The 14,219-nt window shown below is 37.5% G+C and overlaps 1 protein-coding gene across 1 annotated transcript in view; it reads right to left on the reverse strand.

Annotated features, from left to right (window-relative positions):
- Positions 1-9,179, reverse strand: part of LOC124163647 (calcitonin gene-related peptide type 1 receptor-like) — a 226,852-nt gene extending 217,673 nt beyond the window's left edge. Inside the window, exon 1 of the mRNA XM_046540702.1 lies at positions 8,381-9,179. The gene's annotated coding sequence lies outside the window, so the exon portion shown is untranslated. The remainder of the gene's footprint in view (positions 1-8,380) is intronic.
- Positions 9,180-14,219: the final 5,040 nt, after the last annotated feature.

Genomic DNA, 14,219 nt, shown 5'->3' on the forward strand with positions numbered 1-14,219 from the left:
ACAGGTAAACATTAATATGCTATTATTATGTGCCGCAAAAGTTGGAAATATTAAGCAGTAATTCTTCCCTATGTTCTAATCTTTAATATGTAAGTAATCATTAACCATCTTATCTATCTAAAAAAACTGTATCCCATTACCGTAACGAAAGTGCCTCATTTTAACTTTGCGTAAGTAGTTCCCGGAATCAAAATTCCACAAACGCCTCTAGTGTAATAACATTAGAGGCGTGTTACAGTAAGTAAGTTACGTAAGTAGTGTTACAAATCAAATGGTCGTTAATTTTTAGGAATAGATGCTGTTTGTATATTTTAATGCAAAGTCTTTAAAATTGTGTGTTCTCTTTGTTTTTAAATAGCACACTGAAACACGGGTGTAACGTTTGGACAACCCCAATCAAAAATCCTCGAAGTTTTGGTTAGTGTAGGGGAATAAATCCACCATGATTGTGTGGATTTCACACGCCTGTAGCTTCATCCGGGGAGAACTCTACCCTTGTTCTTGTACAAAATTGAATATCGCTGAATTATCCATTAATGTAGCTAGAATTTTGGCCATACGATTAATTATATCGTAATTTTTCAAGTTACCCATGTTTAAGAAGGACTAATATTTCGAGTAGCTTATGTCGGGCGCCATATATTTCTGGTATACACAGTTAAGGTAATGAGAAGTGAAAATCATTTTCGTCGTAATCATTAAAAAGGCATCCCCATTAACTTTTCACATTCTAACTTAAGTGGTCAATATTTTAATATTTTTTACCAGGAATTTCCTCAAAATTGCTACACTGTGTTAGTCGTTAGAATAATCTAGAGAAATGAGAATATATAATGGTAATGTGTAAGAAAATCCTTCTTATTTTCACTACCCAAGTTGCTGGGGGATATTTTTGGTGAGTAATAGGAGTCTTGAGGAATGGAAATGAGCAAATAGACAGACAGTGCACCCATAACAGATGGCGTTTCATGCGAAAATAAAGCTAACGGTTTGAGAGGGAGAACTTTCTTTCGCGAGATGACGTTCACTCGGATGCAAGTCTAACATCGTGGACGACCTTGCAACCGGATGGAAAAAAAATCTTGCTTTCCTAAGCTTCCTTCCTTGCGACTCCGCCCTCAAGAAATATTAATGATCTTCTCGCGGGAAGAGCACAAAACACTCAAAAACATTAGCGCCTGCAAAAATGTGCCCTCGGGAAAGCAATCCTAGTTGTCTAATTCGTGGCTTAAAGTTCAGAATTGGCGTCCCTTTTCAAGGACGATGCAGTTTTTCTTCTGATTGTTCATATCAAGTAATTGTTAAAGAATGATTCGATGTTACTTCTGTGGTAGTGTAATTCAAAACGAATGGAAATAGAAATCATAGCCAAACATTCTGTATTCTTGATAATTCTTTGTGAGAATTCTGCTTAGTATTGTGACTCCGCGATATCATCAGCGTTACAAGTCTACATTCCTAAGATTGGTTCTACGCGCCTCTCCTTTCCTCTCTCCTATCCGCTAGCCTTTTCATATCGAAGATTTCTCCACTTTTACGTTCTTTACAACCTGTCCTATGCAATTCCATCGGGGCCGTCCCTTACCCTTCTTCCCTTCCACTTGTATTTCCAAGATTGTTTTCACCAGTCCATAATTCCTCATGATATGGCAAACTAAGTTGCCCCGAAATCATGGTTTATTATAGAAGACTTCTTTTTTCTGCCACTCTGATTAGCACTTTTTCATTGCATACTCGGTCGGTCCATTTTATCTTCATCACCCTGCAATAGCACCACATTTCGAATGCTCAACCCTTGAATTTTTTCTGCTGCTGGAAATGTCCATGCCTCGCTCCCGTATAGAAAATTGCTTCGCATATGGCGTATTAAGGGATTTAAAAATCTCTTTTTATGTTTCTTACTGAATATTTATTGACTCCGACCATGATTTATATGAGCTTATTACATTTTCAAGGTAAAAGATAGCTTACTGTCGAAATTCAACGTTTATTTCGTCAATTAATTAATTCCTTTATAATGATGTAAGTATTGAAACCATGGTGAATGCATATAATACACATTGTGGAACATAATTATTGACTTTTATTACATTGCGTAGTTCATCTAAGTTGCGATTATAGATCATCTAATCTTTAGTAATATTTGATGGTCACTTATTCATTGTTTATACGTAAGTATATAAGTATTCATTTCCATGGGAATTACGTAACGATTAATGCGCTCGCGTTGAATTATATCAGAATGGAGTAAGCTGTTAAGCTATTGGATTGCTTTCAATTTGGATGCCAAATGGAAATCAAAGATTGACTCGAATGTTACGTCACCGCCAGGTGATTTGATTGGAAAGGAAAAAGGAGAGTGTGACTAGTTACTAACGGATTGAGGATGGACCTATTCCACTTTGTTCTTTCAGTCTTGTTTTTTGTTTTAATGGACATTTTCATTGGAGGGAGGCTGGGTCTGTTTGCGTTCTCCGTATTGGACACTCCAAAATGAAACCCATGAAATGCAAGGTGACCCAGGGAAAAGAAATTCCCCATAACCTCTACCTAAAATGCGTGAAACACACGCGCCGAGGGCTAAGTCTGGGATGAGCTCTACTCTCACCTATTCAAACCAACCTGCGGGAGAGTGAATTCTGCGTTTTAATTTGATGCGCGACACAAAGTCACTTTCTATGAGAACACACGTTAAAAACCCAAAGCAAAGGGTGAGAAATAGGCAAGCATAATATGTGCTAAATGTGGACTTAAAATCAGGATGCTGTTCCAAGAAATGAATGTATGAAAAGAGAGTAAGTCGAGTAACGTATTTATTCGCTCCTTAAAAGTGGTAACGTTGACTCTGTGTGTTTCTTGAGTTTAGGAACAATTCTCTGTCGTGAAAGAATTTCAATTTTCTGTCTTTTTGTAGGATATTATTAGAAAATTATTTTAAAAAAAGTATAATGATTTTAAACGGAAAAGCTCTCCCTCTGCTCTGCATTTGCAGGAGATCCGTAAAATTATACTATATTTATGTTATAAAGCAGCGTTTCCCAACCAGTGGGTCGCGACCCACTAGTGGGTCGCGGCGTGGCTCTTGAAAATGTACCAAATTTAACTGATTCACCAGATAATTTTAATTTTATGTATGTGTCATTTTTATTATTTTTTTAACATAAAAATATCTTGGTGCAATGCTAGCCTATTACATGAAAACGAAAACAATAGCGTAACAGTGCCTGTGCACGATCTGGCAACGCATACATACGTATTTGTATGTGTGTGTGTAATCATGGGTGGGGTATGGGTGGGTCGCGAAAATGGATAAAATTAAAAGGCGGGTCACTAGACATAAAGGGTTGGGAACCACTGCTATAGAGTATTAAATTTATAATTATCAATCTCTATGTGATGCTCCTAGATAAAAATTAATGAAGGAAACATTATCTTATGCTGGAAAAGTGGAGATAAAATATGTGCTACTCTTCTGAATGCATGGGGAATATTTATCATTCTGATTCATGAGGAAAGTTTATCATGCAGATATGTGCTCTAAAAAAGGAGAGCGTCATTCCTGTTTTCTAGAGATTTTTCTTTTTAATTTTTTACATGTGGTACAGAAGTGAGATGTATTTACGCTAGAAAAATTAGATGAGGTATTAATGATCGCATTTTTACGTGAGGCTAGATGAATTAGAAAATCCTGCAGACAAATGAACATAAAAGCAAAAATACATACGTATGAAAGTACTGCACGAACTCTTAATTGTACTTTCATAGTGCTTTACTCTGCCATTCTCATTAGGTGATTGTGGCGATGCTAGTATGATTTTTATTCCCAGCAGATCTGTGTATGATTTTTTTTCGAGGGATGAAATATAAGTATAGGCCTGTCCCACTTAAGTTCCATAATGTAACATTTATGAATACAATTTTCCCTCGGGACATATTTTTCTGCATTCAAGTGGCAGATCCGAGCTCATCCAGTAATGCGAAACCACTCTGTTCCTGTACTCTGGACGAAGCACATTTTGACCGAAGAATACGTCTCATATTTTTCAAAATGCCCTCCCTCAAGAGATCGCATTTTCTCGCTTAAGAGTTATTTGGTGGGAAATGACGAACATAGCGTGGCTTTCCTCGGAGAAAGGTCTCGGGCGGAGTCATTGATCAACGTTTCGCGGAAGGTCACCAGCTACCAACCTATTGCTTATCCAGGTTTAGGAAAAATATTTTTTCATTTTCCTCTCTCCCCCTAGGGAGGAGGGAGATAATTGATGATAGCCAACAATCTAATTTTTTTACTAATGGAATGAACTCTAGGCAAACTCGAAATCGTATGAGAGTAAATCAATCTTTCCATAAAAAAATTAATTAACTATTTATAAATAAAATTCATTGACAATTTTCCCCTCAAAATATATAATTGATTGACCGATTTCAGTGCATATTATGTTACGTATCTTCAGATATATGTATAAAAAGTGCATTGCAGCCGGTTGAGAAATAGCATAATTTGTCTGGAAAGTTGCTATGAACTTATCATTTATTAATGCGTTGGAATTATCTGAAATTACTCCGTATATATCTTTTTTTATTTTCTACGAAAATTTAACTAGGGACTTGATCTTTGAAAATACATGGCTGTGGCACCTACCGCAATAGTCTTGGTCGGTAAAGCAACAATTGTGGGCAGTTACCGGTGGTTTTCAATTTTTACTCGGTTACAGTCAAATGCAACAAAATTAAGCCTGATTCGCCAAAGTGCATCACTTTAAGATTGGCCTTATAACTTTTCAGCCATTTTATTGCTCTGTCCGTTTCATCGGCGTCAGTTGGCGCGCTAGCTTTATAAATGACTACATTCTATTGATATTACCTTTTCTTGTTGTCCCGTCATTGTGGGCTGAAATGACCTGATTATTCCAAACTATTTAGGTAAATTTTTAGTTGGGAACTGTTTGCTTACCTTTTACGGTTCCTCTGTAATGTATGCCTTAAGACTGATTTTGTTGTCGGGCCTCGCCTCTTTTGTTAGAACCATGTAAGTGTGCATCAGTTGAAATAATATTGAGGAATTTGAAATTAAGATCCCTTGGTTTGTGCTTGGTTGGGTTTTATAGTATTTATTTCTAAAACTCGTGTAGGAATTTTGGCGAGAGATGTCCATTATTTGCTATTTTTCATGGTGTTGTATTGGACATACGTTTCATTTTTTTACTCCCATACTGGTGGGATAAAGATTTATAATTGAAAAGGAAAATATTGTTTCAATAAATTGATCTCGAGTGGAGTAAGTACTAATTTTTAATGAGAGTAATTCACATTTATAAGTTTATAACGGACCCTATCATGTATCTCTCATTTTTTGGTACTCACTACCACTGTTCTCTTCTTGCTGAACATTTCCTTCTTTTTAAAAAATGTTAGTGTTCAATTGATCGAATATTGTTTATTAAGTTCTTATCGATTTTCGTGCCCATCGTTGTAACTGTGATAGAAGTAATGACTGGGAAAATTTTCTGGAAAAATAAGATCAAGATATCGACTCAATTGCTATTTTGCACGGCGGTTTTGTGGTAACATCCCTTTTTCCTTCTATATTGGAGTGGTTCATGTGTGATCCATAGCACAATTTTTTTTCCCTTATGACATGCATCACGATTGGTATGATTGCTTTTACCCGCATGACTGTTACGCAAACACTTGGTTTATTTGTCCGTAATATTTTCACAACTTCAGTTAGCCCCGTTACGCCTGTGAGCCGTTACGCCTAGCCGTTACGCCTGTGCGCCTAGCCGTTACGCCTGTGCGGATCTATATAATTCTATGATCGGAAATCTGACAAAATAGCTTAATCGGAACATTTTATTGAAAATATGAGGCAATTATGTCGATTTATGGCTTTTATTAAGGTACAATCATATATTTCTGCTATGAATAATATTCTTTTAGTACACGAATTGCGTGTTCGCCTTATGAATTATTACAGAATAGTGGTATGCCCGTGTCTTCTTCTCGTCTCTATTGGCTGAAATTAACTGATTATTTCAAATTATTTTGGTATTTTTTTGTGTTGCGAACTGTTTGACAAAATTTAAGTAAACGCAGAGGGTTTTCACATGTTTGTTTTCATTCGATGCTAGTTTTTGTTGTTACCAGCATTGCTGATCTATATCTGAATATGATTTTTACCTCTCGCATTGAAGTCAATAATTGGTTTTTCTCCTACTTGGGGGTAAAGAGCAGAGTTTAGTGCCTTGTTTGCTACCAGGACGGTATCTATGATTCGATGCCATTTGCAGTCTCATCAATTTTGCTACGATACAAAAAGTGACATCATTGTTTTTTTTTGTGACTTGGATTCCCGAATTATATTCATGGTGTGAATGAGACAGATACGCTTAAATCTAGCACTGTATCGATCAATTCATGTGATATGTTGAGAAGTAAAACTATGAGAAATATTAAAAATAGGAGCAAATATATCGGAACTTATAAACAACAAAACATAAAATACAAACCACAAACGAGCACTCCTTTAGTACTATCACCTGCTGTAAATAACTAATTGCATTTTTCATGACTATATCAATCATACAAAACAGCAATAAGATCCTTAATTATTGAGATGCGTGAATTAATCGCGGGAGAAAATGTTCATTCCTTCCCTTATTTATCACAGTGTACTTCCTCCATGTTTTATAAAATTCATCCATTGCAAATATTTCCATGAATGGCGTTTTTTTTTCCTTAGAATATTTTTAATGCAACGTGGTATCGATTTTTCTAACAAATATAAGTAAGCCAAAGGCTCGAATTCCATTGATCGGCACTACCTTATCGTCACCTTTTGTGATATTTCTGTAAGCACACCTTTCATTGCTAGAATGCACCGCAATTTGTCCTTTCCGTATCTCTGACCATTTTTTCCCCGTATTCATGCTCCTTGTCTGTCGTCTCTGTAGAAGCGGCCCTCTGGGTACCGTTTTGCGTGCTTCCACGGCATTCGTTTCGCGGCAAATTGTGGGCAACTCTCTCGGCTATCACTACCGCGAGCGCGAAGAATTTCATACCAGCATACATAACAACGTCTTACCATGGAATTTAGATAAGATAACTTGTTTCTTTCTGTTTGGGAATACCTTTTCATCCCCGTCAAACAGTAGTAAACTTGACATCCTTTTTCTGGTCTTCTATACTGATTAATTAGATTTTCTGCGAGCGTATAATTACTTATCGCGGAGCAAAAGCGTGAAACGCTGTTGTACAGAATCTGGTTTGAATATTTGTGCATATTTAAGCATACATTTTTGATATTATTAATATTTTTAAGTATTTGCGTAGCAACTTTTATGATCCACACACCTGTTTTACTATCTTCATGGATGTTGGTATCATTTATTTTGTCTTGAATTTTAACTTCGAGGCGGCATTATTATGACAGTGCCTTTATTTGTCACACGTCATTATTACTCCAAGAGAACGGATAAACAAATGTAATTACCCTTGCAGCCTCGCATTTATGTTACTTCCATTGCCAAGGAACACCTTTTTTTAGTTTGTATTCTAGGTTTACTGCTATTTCATGTGACTGAGATTCTCTAATATATGAAAAGTGCACTACCATTTTCATGGTTTCGTTATTTTTCTACGATTCCGCTATAATTTATGATAAATTTATCATACGTTGGTTTTATTGATTTTTGATTACCAAGCTAGTTCTAACAACACGTATCTCAAAAATTGAAACTTTTCAGTAGAGCAAAAAAACGATTAATTTTTCTAATTGTACGCTAAAATTAAAAACCAAAAATTCATAAAATTGAAAAAGAAGCATGCACTTGCCAACAAGGAGTTGTTTGTTGATTAAACTTATTTTTTAATGTTATTACACATTGCTAAGGATACCTGTGTCAAATTGGCCATGGGATAAGTGTTGTTAGAACTTAGCCATCGATATGAATCTTTTATTGCACTAATTCCTGAATCCGCGATGTTGTATTTAGAATATTACCCACTTAAATGTCATATAAGTATTCTTTAATTTTTCCTGAAAATGAATTAACTTAAAAATTCTATAAACTGGATCCCTGGGGATATTCCTGGGATTTTCTTTGTGAGGTATTCACCTCAAAATACCATTTTAGGCGTTTTCATTTTCGTTAAACATTTACGAACTCTCATGTGTGCCGAATGTATTAATTACGGTAATTAATGTGATCAAGCTATTGGCAATATGCCGGCATCATTCTTTCCATATAATAAACATAAAAGCTTTGTAGAAAATTCACTGATTTTCATATCAAGTACATCGTATGACGAAATAATTTTACTTTGCCGAAGGCCGACAGAAATAACGGTTTGTGGGAGAAGAATAAAGCAAGATACTCACTGCAGTCTTCTGAGACTCGCAGGCTACTTCAGTTTGATGACAGCAAGTTACACAAATTTTGAAATCAGCGACGTAACAGGTGATCTGTATTATTCTTAGCAAGCTGGGAACTTATTACCACAGTTGATATATTTAATCACTTTTTTTCTCGATGTTCCTGGGGAGGATAAAATTTTAAACACACTTTTTGTCTTCTCCTCTCAAATGTTATCTTCGTGAGAACACTTTTACTTCAAGTAAGGAGATTGTAACAATCGCTTCCTTTTTTTACTTTGTTTATTTCCGATCCACTCCGGTCGTCACTTATCACTCAGTCACTGGAATCTCGACAGGAAAGCGAAAAGTTTTTCGCTTCACATCTTCGCACCGCAAACTTCACGCGAGCAGTTCACGTCGATCGTGATCATCATCCGGGCATTCCGTGCCCCAAACACTCGCTTACAAAACTCATCGATGTTATGAACGGGCAAGACTTGCACGAACGGGGTCACGAAACAACTCCACACTTGACGGAAAGCCTTCGTACGTGAGCTTTGGGTGGAAATAATTCCAAACTTTCGCGTGAACGAAGAGAAAAAAATCGCCTTTTTGTTTTCCAATTGTTTCTTTTTTGTTCTCTATCTACTTGGATAGAAGCGTGGCCAGTAGATAGCTTTTGGTTCGAACTCGAACTCACTGGGCTGGAAGTTTATAATTTTTTCTGAAGCACCTCAGCGTTCGAATGGAGTTGCTATCGGGGATGATATCGCCCGCAAGAGCGTGGAGATGTTGAGTTACGGACCGAGCCGGGCGGGGTAACCAAGACAACTAACAACTCTCTCGGAATGGGGAAATCTTTCCGCGCATTCTACGCCCGAGGTAGGGCGTCGCGATCAGCGCGATACAAGTCGGCGCATGCGCAGTCTACCTTCACCGCGTTCAACGCATCTCACCCCTGCTCCTGGCCGCGTCCAGGCTGGCATTCCTCCCACGTCGAAGCATCCCAAACTCCTGCTACCCTCGTCCTCTTTCTCTCTCTGCCGAATGTTGGAGCTTTTTGTACTGGGTTGCGAAAATTCCCTCTCTTTTTGTCGTCTGGGGTCCAAATCAAAGCACCATATAAATGCTTTCTTATTAGGCTTAGTATTTTTTTCCTATCAAAATAACTGCTAAAAAAATTGACGATTTTGCCACGGTAAGTGAAATATTTTACTCAATATGTAGTTAACTTTACCTACATTTCTTGGTCGGATTGTTTCATAATATATGTAAAAATATTTTTGCATTTTTAAATGAGTAATTCAGCTCAATATTTATTGCACGGACGGTCATCGATTAATTGTCTAATAATTTTTAATATTTATCACATGCTAGTATTTTCATGACAATGAATTTATTAGGAAGTTTAGAGTTACTTTCTGGCTTTCTGGTAGCTGAATTTATGCGTAATAATAGATTTTTCGCGTATCTTGGGCTAAGGTTCCTTTTTTAAACTAAAAAACTCTACGCTCATCTTGGTAATTAGCCAGGAAATCTTGGAATCAGTTTACCATTTGATTTCTAGGATACATCAGGCCACCTATGAGGCAGGCAATTAATTCAGTCCTAAAGTTCTGTAAAGAATTTTATTGACGGATTACAATGAAATAGTAATTGATCGTATTTAAAACTCTTCTTCAATTTACTCCGGAATTTGAGAGGTCTTTGAAGAGGGTTACGAATATTCCCTCTCTTTTTTTTGTCTTGGTAAAACGAAGGGTTGGAAGATTCAGTTTTGAATCAGTTTACGTTTCAAATGCGTTTTTTTTAACACCATATCAGCCTCTTATGAAAATTGAGGTAGTAAAAAAATAATACTTTTTGCACAGGTAATCAGTCATTACTTTCAAAACTTTCAGCGGTCCTTGCAACTTTTGTACGGGTATTCAAAAAAGCAGTCAAAACTTTCGCCTCACAGTTTAAAATTTATACACCATCAGTTTCGCCTCCACTGCTGGAGACTTCCTCTTATGGGTAACGAATATTCACTAATGAGGATCGGCAGTGATGGTATGGTATGGTATTTGGAGGAGGCGACCGACAGCTTAGGTCATTTGCGCCATAAGGAAGGGTGGAGAGAAACCCGGCGTCGGCATTAGAAAGGTGCCTAGGGGACCACGGCTTAACGTCCCATCCGACGGACGGAGTGTTGCGCTTGAAACGTTCTCCACACAACATTCAAGCAGGGATCGGGCGATCTCTGAAAAATCTCTGCCACCGCCGGGATTTGAACCCGAGCCCACGGGGTGGGAAGCAAATACTCTAGCCACCGCACCAACCCGATCCCCCCCGGTAGTGATACGTTGTGAAAATACTGGTCAATGACTGACAACTTCAACTTCAAACCAAGTTCAAAAAAACTTCCACGTAATCAAATATTTTGGCGTGGCTCGTTTAAAGGCAAACTCGGTTGTTACTCGCATGCTTAATACGAGGGTTTCCCGTGAAATAAGTTTCCCAAAAAAAACAAAAAAAAATCACATTTAAAAAAGCAAGTTTTATTTGTCGAATATTGCAGTTTTGGAAGGCTAAGACTTTTCCTAATTTTTCGACAACTTTTTTCGTCGCCTTCCTTTTTATTTTCTGCACTATTTGTGAAAGTCTTGTTCGCTTTTAGTCTCTACTCCACACACTTCGCACAGTTGGCAACGAATTTCAGCCTGCCTATTGTTTTTTTGCCCAGAAAATCACAGTGCGTGATTCGCACCTGGAGGGAGAAGCAAGTGGAGACTCCATTTTAAACGGCTGCCCAGCCAACGCTGAATGTTGCGGACGGTCGCTTGGGCGGGGACCAAGAGAGGAGGAACCAAGCTACACGCTTGTGTCAGTGAATTCCGCATGGCATCGTTACTCACGACCTCATCTGTAAAGGAAGCTAATTTCACGGGCAAACCTCGTAAGTGTGCTTCAGTGGGCTAATTAATTCAAGCATACTTGGGGTGATGCATGGGACACGAAATGACTTCAATCATCAAACTATTTATTGAATTTTAGTTATCGATTGAAATGAAAAAGAAATGAGGATGTTTAAAACTACTTGGTTACTTCCCTCCCGAATTTGGGAGCTCTTTGAAGAGGGGGTAGGAAATTCCCTTCTCTTAATCGTCGTGAATAAAAAAATATGAGTAGGAAGATTAGGCTCCGAATAAAAGTATCATCCAACTGCGTTTTTATTCAATACCAGTTTTGCGTCTTTTATGCCTCACATCAGCTTGGTATCAAGATAAGGGATCTGGAAATGAATGATTTTACTCATAGCAATTGGTATTTTACTTGGAGAAATATTGGCCAGTAATTGTCAGCTTTTAGCTTTATTCCAAGATGAAATTTTTATGTTCTCATTGATGACGTACAAACTTTGGCATAAATTTCGGTTTTCACAAGTGGAATGAAATCGGGGAAAATAATGTGAAATTTTTACCCTTTTCCGTAGAACCTTTAGACTGGGCTCGCACAAAAATTATTTTTCCAGACCCACCATCCAACTCGGTAGTTCCCCATAAAAAATTGATATTAGCTTGGACTCGTTGGACCAATTGGTTCTAGTATGTTTAGGAACACCAAAGAAACGACATTGAAATGAATATAGAATTTCTGTGATGGATTGCAACGAAAAATAAATGGAGAATGTTGAAACCTAATCGTCTTTTCTCCCCTCAATTTGATAGCTTTTTGGGAAATGGTTTGCAAATTCTTTTGCTTATCGTCGCGCCAAAACCATTAAAAACAGTATTAATATTGCTATATATTAAATTAGGCAGTAGAGTTTAAGTAAATCCCAGTTCCCTTCCGCGTGGAATTTCAAGCAGAGATTTATGTGAATAATGTTTAAGCTCTTTCTTTGTTGGGCTTGGCTCAAAGGCTTCCTTGAAACAGCTTTGATACGCATTCCATAAATTTGGAGGAGGTCGAAGTGAGTAGATCATGAAATAATTGTTGTATATTCGCGCACGGAAAAGGTTACGCTAAGAATTGAGGCAAAATGTTTGAAGTGGATGGTAAAGGAATCCAAGGGGGGATGTATTCCATATTTTAAAGGGAAGGAAGAGGTAGTTAAGCCAACGTTTCACTGCTTTGTTGAATGCCTTTATGTGAAGGCACGTAGGATTTAAACAGGACGTGTTTTGTTTATTTGTTGATTGTAATGAAAGGGGCTTCAAAGGTGAGATGATTAAGCTTTTAGATACGTTTTGCGATATAAGCGTGGGTTCTCTGATGGATTCATGAAAATTCACCTTAATCATGAAGGACTTGATATGAAAAATCCTCATACTTTTTTGTTAATGACACACCGCAGCTTTGCACACGAGGTATAAATTCCATCATTCTTTTCTGGAAGGCACTAACATAAATATTTCGTAGGTTGTAAAGTCCAACATTCTGATAATTCATTAATCAGACATCTCATTTACAACTGATTATTGGTGTTTCCAGTGAAATAGTTGAATCCCCTGACGTGAACGAGCATTAATTCAATGCTATGGTACAAAAGTGGATGCAGGATAGGGACAAGGGGGGGGGGGGGGCTAAGTATGTGATAAACTTCCAGAAGTATTGCGGGTCCGAACAAAAATTACCATTCCATCCAGTGTAAATTGGATGTCCAAGGGGGGGATGTCCTAGATCCGCCACTACTGTGGCATCAATTTTATTCATTCGTTTTCGGTATCTTTTTCATTTGTAGTAAAGGATTCATTGTGATGTTACAGCAGGCATAGGAAAAGAAGTACATCATCAACTTCTCCATAGATATGTTATTATCACGTCAATATCAACTGGAGGGGTAAAAGCCTTGGCCTAAATTCTTATCAATTGTAAACCATGTAGAAAGCTATCATAGTAGAGGAGCTAAAGTAAACCCAGTTGTATGACAGAATTTTTCCTGTCAGTTTGTCTATCTCACTATTAAAGAAACGCGCTTGGGATGACTTAATAGTATTTTCTAATGATTGTGTCCTCAGATTTGTGTGTGGTACCATTTGTTTTAGTACGATTGCAGGGCTTGTTAGTGGTGGGGTAGAATCCTCGCATCCTTAACTGAAGGTCGTGGATCCGCGGCCCACCTGAGTAGGCTATTCCTCTTTAAGACATCGTTCGCCATCTTAATTTCTCAGTACCTATTGTGTTCCCCGGTAACAGGAACTCAATAAGTTTTCTTAAGCGTAGGGAGGAAAATTAAATTATATAGGGAGGAAAGTTAAGTTATATATAAATATAGATTTATATACGGCCATTTTATACGGACACTAACGGTAGCAAACATTTTCCCATAAAAACGCTGTGCTCAGAACAGACTAATTGAGGACTCTAGAAGCCAAGAGGTACAAGTGAATTATTTATAATTTTTTATAAGTGAAGATAGTTGTTGGTCGGGTGCACTAATTTTTGTTACAAAGGGACACTAGTGAATCACTGGTAGGTGATTCAGTGATTCACTTGTAATCCTTTGTCACAACGAAATTGTGTAAATTATATACCCCACCCACTATTTCCTGATAAAATTATTAAAAACTGCACACATAACCCTTGGCTTTTAAGGCCCTCAATTGTAGGTTGTACTGACTGGAGAAAATATTTACTTAGAAGCCGAGATTTTTACTTTAATTATCTGAGAAACATGTTGATAAAGGCAGTGGAAAACATGGCGGTGCACGAAGGGTATTAGAAAACAAGATGGGAGGTGTTACCTACTCTGTAGTTGAACATTGTGTTGGCGACAAAGAAGGGTCTATTGAAAAGGCAAAGAATTTTACGGACATAGTCGAAGGAATGGATGAACAGAGTTCCGGAATCTGTCCCGGGTGATAATGAATCTCTCTCT

The sequence above is a fragment of the Ischnura elegans genome, chromosome 8, assembly GCF_921293095.1.
Source record: "Ischnura elegans chromosome 8, ioIscEleg1.1, whole genome shotgun sequence".
NCBI classification, from domain to species: domain Eukaryota; kingdom Metazoa; phylum Arthropoda; class Insecta; order Odonata; family Coenagrionidae; genus Ischnura; species Ischnura elegans.